Genomic DNA, 6397 nt, shown 5'->3' on the forward strand with positions numbered 1-6397 from the left:
GGACGCGTCGCAGTATACCACAAAATCCTCTACGCCCTCTGGCAGGGCTAAGATCGGCGCCTTGCACAGTTTCTGTCTCAGCGTCTCAAATGCGGCCTGCTGCTTGGGTCCCCACCGAAAGACCACGACTTTCTTCGTCAGCCGCGTCAGGGGTACGGCTATCTTGGAGAAATCCTGAATAAACCTCTGATAGTAGCCTGCTAGTCCCAGAATACTCCGAATCTCAGATGGAGACTTCGGAACCTCCCATCTCATCACGGCCTCGACCTTGGCCGGATCGACCAGAATCCCGTTCTAGTTAACGAGGTGTCCGAGAAATTGCACCTCGCGCAACCAAAACTCACACTTAGAGAACTTGGCATACAAGCTCTCCCTCCTCAGGGTCTCCAACACCTCTCTCAGATGCTCCTCATGCTCCTCCTGGGTCTTGGAATAAACCAAGATGTCATCGATAAAGACTATCACAGACCGATCCAGCATCGGTCTGCATACGCGATTCATGAGGTCCATGAACGCGGCAGGAGCATTGGTGAGCCCAAACGGCATCACCACGAACTCATAGTGGCCATAGCGCGTCCGAAACGCGGTCTTCGGCGCATCCTCCTCCCTGGCCCTCATCTGATGGTATCCCGAACGCAAATCGATCTTGGAAAACCAAGACGCTCCCTGAAGCTGGTCAAAGAGATCATCAATCCTCGGGAATGGGTAACGGTTCTTCACCGTTACCTTATTCAGCTCCTGATAGTCTACGCACATCCGGTGCGACCCGTCCTTCTTCTTCACAAACAGGATCGGGGCTCCCCAGGGTGAACTACTCGGACGAATAAATCCCTTGTCTAGCAGCTCCTGCAGCTGCGTAGACAACTCCTGCATCTCGGGAGGAGCCAACCGATACGGTGCCTTGGCTGTCGGAGCCGCACCAGGAACGAGGTCAATCTTGAACTCCACCTGTCGCTCCAGAGGTATCCCAGGAAGCTCCTCCGGGAAAACATCTGCAAAATCTCGAACCACCAGAACCTCGCTCACTGTCGTCTTACCCGCCTCCCGGGTATCCATCACATACGCGACATATCCTGTGCATCCCTACTGAAGATAGCGCCTAGCCCTCGCTGCTGAACATACAGTGGGTCCGCCATGTGGCCTCTCGCCATGAATCACTAACTCTCCCCCTCCTAGGGTCCTGACTCGCACTAGCTGTTGCACGCAATCTATCACTGCCCCATTAGGGCTCAACCAATCCATGCCTATAATCACCTTGTTCCCACGCAGCGGAATGGGAACCAAGTCTACCAAGTAACGCTCCTCAAACAAACGCAGTACGCAATCTTGAAATACCATCGATGCCCGCACCGATCGATCATCAGCAATCTCTACCTCTAAAGGGCAATCTAACTCGCCCGAAGACTCCTAAAACTTCTTGCTAAGCGCAAGGGAAACAAATGATCGGGACGCACCCGAGTCAAACAACACCTGAACTGGGATGCCGTTCACATGGAACGATCCTAGTGCATACATATACATACGGAGCACATATCAATATCATAACGTTATAAAAATAAAAGAGAGGGAAAGAATCATACCCGTCACCACATCGGGTGCGGCGCGTGCCTCCTCGGTAGTCAGCTGAAACGCTCGGATCCTCACCACTGGAGTCTCTGCCTTGCCCTGTCGGCCATCCGTGATCCGCAGGGTCGCTGGAGCTGGCGCCTTCACCGGCACTGAAACTGTCAACTGGGGGCAGTTGGCCTTCTTGTGGCCCCTCTGGTTGCAGTGGAAAAACAGCAACTCAGACGTCTGAATAACTGCTGCCGGAGCAGTGCAATCCCTGCTAAAGTGCCCAGACTTGCCGCACTTGTAGCAGCCTGATGATCCCAACCTGAACGCCCCCTTGTGCGCCTTGCCGCATTTCCTACAGCGTCCCCGTCCCTGTTGGCCTTTCGGCCCTGCATCTGATCCCTTGGGCTTCTTCCCCGAAGCCCCTCCTGACTGACCCTCTTCTGTCTTCCATTTCTGGATGTTTTCCAAATCTATCTCCCTCTCCCTCGCCCTGGCAATCATGGAGTCCAGGGTAGGGCAAGCCGAAAAGCTAACATGCTCCCGAATGTCAGCTCGTAGCATATCATGATATCGGGTCCTCCTCATATCCTCGTCATCAGCATACTGGGGCACCAACAAGGCCCTCTCCCGGAACTTGGCGGTGATCTCCGCCACAGTCTCTGTCGTCTGTCTCATGTCCAAAAACTCCCTGGCCAACTGCTGAAGCTCGACAGCCGGCGCAAACTCTGCCCTGAACCTAGTCCGACCAGGTCATAGCCTCGATAGCTGAGGCTCCCAACGAGTCACCCACTGACTACCACCAATCTTGGGCTCGGTCCTGTAAACACCCGACTGCATACCTCACCTTCGACCCCTCGGGGCAGAAGCTAGTCAACTGTGCAGACTCGATGTCTGCAATCCATCGCCTGGCAGTAATGGGGTCTTTCACCCCGTGGAAATCTGGCGCACCACTGCCCCTGAAGTCCTTGAAGGACAGTGTGCGAGATCCCGACTGGCTAGATGTCATATCACTCCTGAATGCCCGAAGGCGATCCTCCATAAACTCGATGATCCCTTCCTTGATCGACCCGAAGATGATGGGGGTCGACTCAAGGATGCCTCTGGTAATCTCTGACGCGATGAACTCGCGTAGTCCCTCATTTACCGGCTCGGAACCTGATCCGGAACCTGACCCCTCTCCTGAACCGCCATCTATCGGCCTCGATCGAAGTACCACCATTCTGCAATACATAATACAATCATTAGTGATACTGATACTTCCTGAGGGATCACTGCTACTTACAAGTTCCCTGGTCTTATCTTGGCCTTCCTTGGTTCGGGTACGGATCCTCTGCTTTCAGTAGTACGGGCCCATACTACCTTCCACATCTATCCGTACCTTCTTCAAGGAATGCCTCGATTCCACCAGATCCCCTTCACTACCGCTGATCACTGTTATACTCATCCTAGGCTTGCCCTAGGGAAATCTCTGGTTCTAATCTATCCAGTCCTCAGCTGCTGCAGGCCTCCTTGTAATGCCAATTAGCCATTACCCGAACACCATCACATGTGACGAGGCTCAGATAATCCTTCGAGTACCCGACTCGTCCCTACAACGGTTGGACTCAAACAAGAGCTGTGCAGTAGGATCAAATCCGGCACTCTAAGATTATTCAACCCTGATCACATGTGACGTTACGTATTCGCCTAATGGCTAACTCCCATTATTCAGAGTCCCACATAGCACGAAGCAAGCAGCATTCAGACAAGGGTAACAATCTCAATCAACTCTATCTGCTTACAGGAACTGTACTAGCATAAAGTGTTAAGCTCATACTATCAGGCATAACCTAATCAGGCTATCCTACTTGCTGTCTACTCAATAACTAGCATGCAATTCTCATACAACTGAAACACATAAAGTAGGCACATAAGGCATCACTCCTAGATCCTTAGTCCTATTCTAGCATGTTGTTCTACAAAAGCTGATAAACATAACATAAACTCGTATGGGTACTTTGGGGAATACTTACTTGAGCTCGGCCGGTCGCGCACATCACACACTTTGTTCTTTCTCGAAACTCTTTTCTCAATTTTTAGAAAACATTTTCTTTTAGAAAAACTTTTAATCCCTCGATTTGAGTTCAGACACCCCCGAAGGTGTGTCCGAATCCCTCAAACCAGGGCTCTGATACCAACTTGTAATGACCCGAATTTCACGTCCAAAAATTTCGTTATAACACATTACATAAAAAGCATTAATAATTAAAACATTGTTTGATTTAAACCAATTCACATCGAAAACCAATTTGAAATCCACCATCATTTAAACAACCAGAATATCAGAGTGTCAATCCCAGAATAAACTCATAACTGCGGAAACAAGAGTGTGTGTGATGAGCCGCTACCGCGCCTGCTCCTTCCCCTTGGCTGAAGAGGTACCTGAAACAACAACTGAAAAACGTAAGCACGAAGCTTAGTGAGTTCCCCCACCGTACCACATACCACAATAATAACATAACACACATATATTGTCAGGCATATCTGGGTGTCTGACCTACCCCTTCGGTCCTCTCGACCGGTTATTGCCAAGCATATCTGGGTGCTGGCCTCCCCTTCGGTCCTCTCAACCGGATACTGCCAAGCATATCTGGGTGTTAGCCTCCCTTTCGGTCCTCTCGACCGGATACTGCCTAGCATATCTGGGTGTTAGCCTCCCCTTCGGTCCTCTCGACCGGATACTGGAGACTATCTCTCCCCGTCTACTACTACCACATAGCACATATCACAATATCAGAATCCAACTAGCATGATTGGGTATAACTACCCCTTCGGCCCTATCGACCGGATATCTTGGGGACTATTTCCCCTGCCACTACTAACACATAGCATCATATCATATTAGCACATAAACATAGCACAGGTAGTAGTAACCCCTAGATGAATATCACAGAGACAAACATCTACATACAACTCCTACTGGTGGGCCGGCATTGTGGCCGTAGACCCACCGCTACTAGAAGGCAACTCACCTCGAAAAGGTTGCTGGTCTGTGTGGGACTTGTCTGTCTACTGCTGTTGCTGCTCCGAACGTCCCCCGGCTATAATTCCCACAAAACGATCAGTCAAACACCGCTAGATGTTCTTAGGGTAAAATGACCCTTTTTACCCCTTACCAAGTCAAGTCCAGGTCAAGGTCAACTTCCAGTTGACTGGACTCGCCGAGTCCGCGAGCAACTCGCCGAGTCCATCCCTTACTGATCCGGTCCCTCTCCCCACTCACTGAGTCACCCTTGACTCGCTACCCGGGACTATGGGACCGACTCGAGTCCCAACTCGCCGATTTCCTCGAGCAACTCGCCGAGTTCCTCGAGCAGATCCCCTGCTCGCTTTTAATCCACACCAGAACACCCCATACAAGGGTTTGGGGTTTCGGGACTACGTTACACAGTTAATTCCGCGCACAGGTACGAAGGGTTGAGCCTTTGATGCTTAAACCCCTCGTGATCTGTGGATGTTCATATGACTCGCCGAGTTTGAGGAACTACTCGGCGAGCTCCAGGCAATCTTCATAGGACTCGCCGAGTTGTTCTTCAAACTCGCCGAGTCGACGACCATCTTCATAGAACTCACCGAGTCCTTCGACCCATTCCCAGAGTAGGCCAAATCTGGGACATGCAACACTTCAAAACCACAAATCCAAGGTCCTAGGGCTCATTTACCACGTAAAGTTGCAAACTTTACGTGCATGCATGGCCCTATAAGCTCAAACATGCAATTCCAAGCTCTTTAAGAGGTCCAAAACTCAATGGGGACCTCAATCACCTCAACCACAGAGACTTTATGCTACTAGGATGTCCAAAAGGTCCAAATCCGAAGTCCTTGCAGAACATTAACCATAGACACATAGAGAATTAGGTTCTTAGGTATTAAAACCTCTTTTTAGGGATAAAAAGGGGACTCAATGAACTAAAGATCAAGGTAGGAACTTTTCTACCTGAATAGAAGCCCTTCACAGAGTAGATTCCGGATCTTATTCCCTTCTTGCACTCTCCAACCTTCTCCTTCTTCTCCCAAGCTCCAAACCACCTTCAAAATGCTAAAAATCACCCACAAGGACACAAAAGGGGCTAGGGTTTCATTCTATAGATCTCTGGGAGTGCTAGGGGAAATGGAAGCTGGGTTAGATCGTTTAAATAGGGTGCAAACACCCGGGTTAGGGTTTAAGTCCAGACAGGGTCTACTCGCCGAGTAGACCGAGAAAATCCCGCGTCTAGTCCCGCTTCTACTCGGCGAGTTAGTCCTTCAACTCGTCGAGTCCAAGGTTAATCATGCAATATAAGGAGATTTAATAACCAAGAATACATACCAGGAACCAGGTGCTACATCTTTCATCATCTATATCATCTACCCATCTTTACCTAACATAATTATAGGTATAAACTACATATACAATTTAAATCAAGTAAAACATGTATAAATCGTTCATCCAACATAAATATCAGGAACACAGATAATAGGCACATATAGCATGTAATTTATATTAAATATTTCATATCTATGTGTAAGATGAAAGTAACTATGCACTCACTTGTTAAAGTGATGACTCGAAATTCGAGCAGCGTTTCGCTTTTAACAATTGTCTTTTCCATTGACAAAACCTAATATTATTATCGCTAAATTTTAGTCTAATATTTATTGCGACTAATTATTAGTCTAGATTCATCATTAACTCAATGTCTACTTTCATGGTCTATCAAGTAAGGAACAACTAGGTAGGATCATATCGGAGGTAGGGTCCGTTTGGTATATGAATTATACTGTTTGGAAATCTCACTTTAAATACCTCACTAAATCACAG

Source organism: Lactuca sativa, chromosome 6 (assembly GCF_002870075.4).
Source record: "Lactuca sativa cultivar Salinas chromosome 6, Lsat_Salinas_v11, whole genome shotgun sequence".
NCBI lineage: Eukaryota > Viridiplantae > Streptophyta > Magnoliopsida > Asterales > Asteraceae > Lactuca > Lactuca sativa.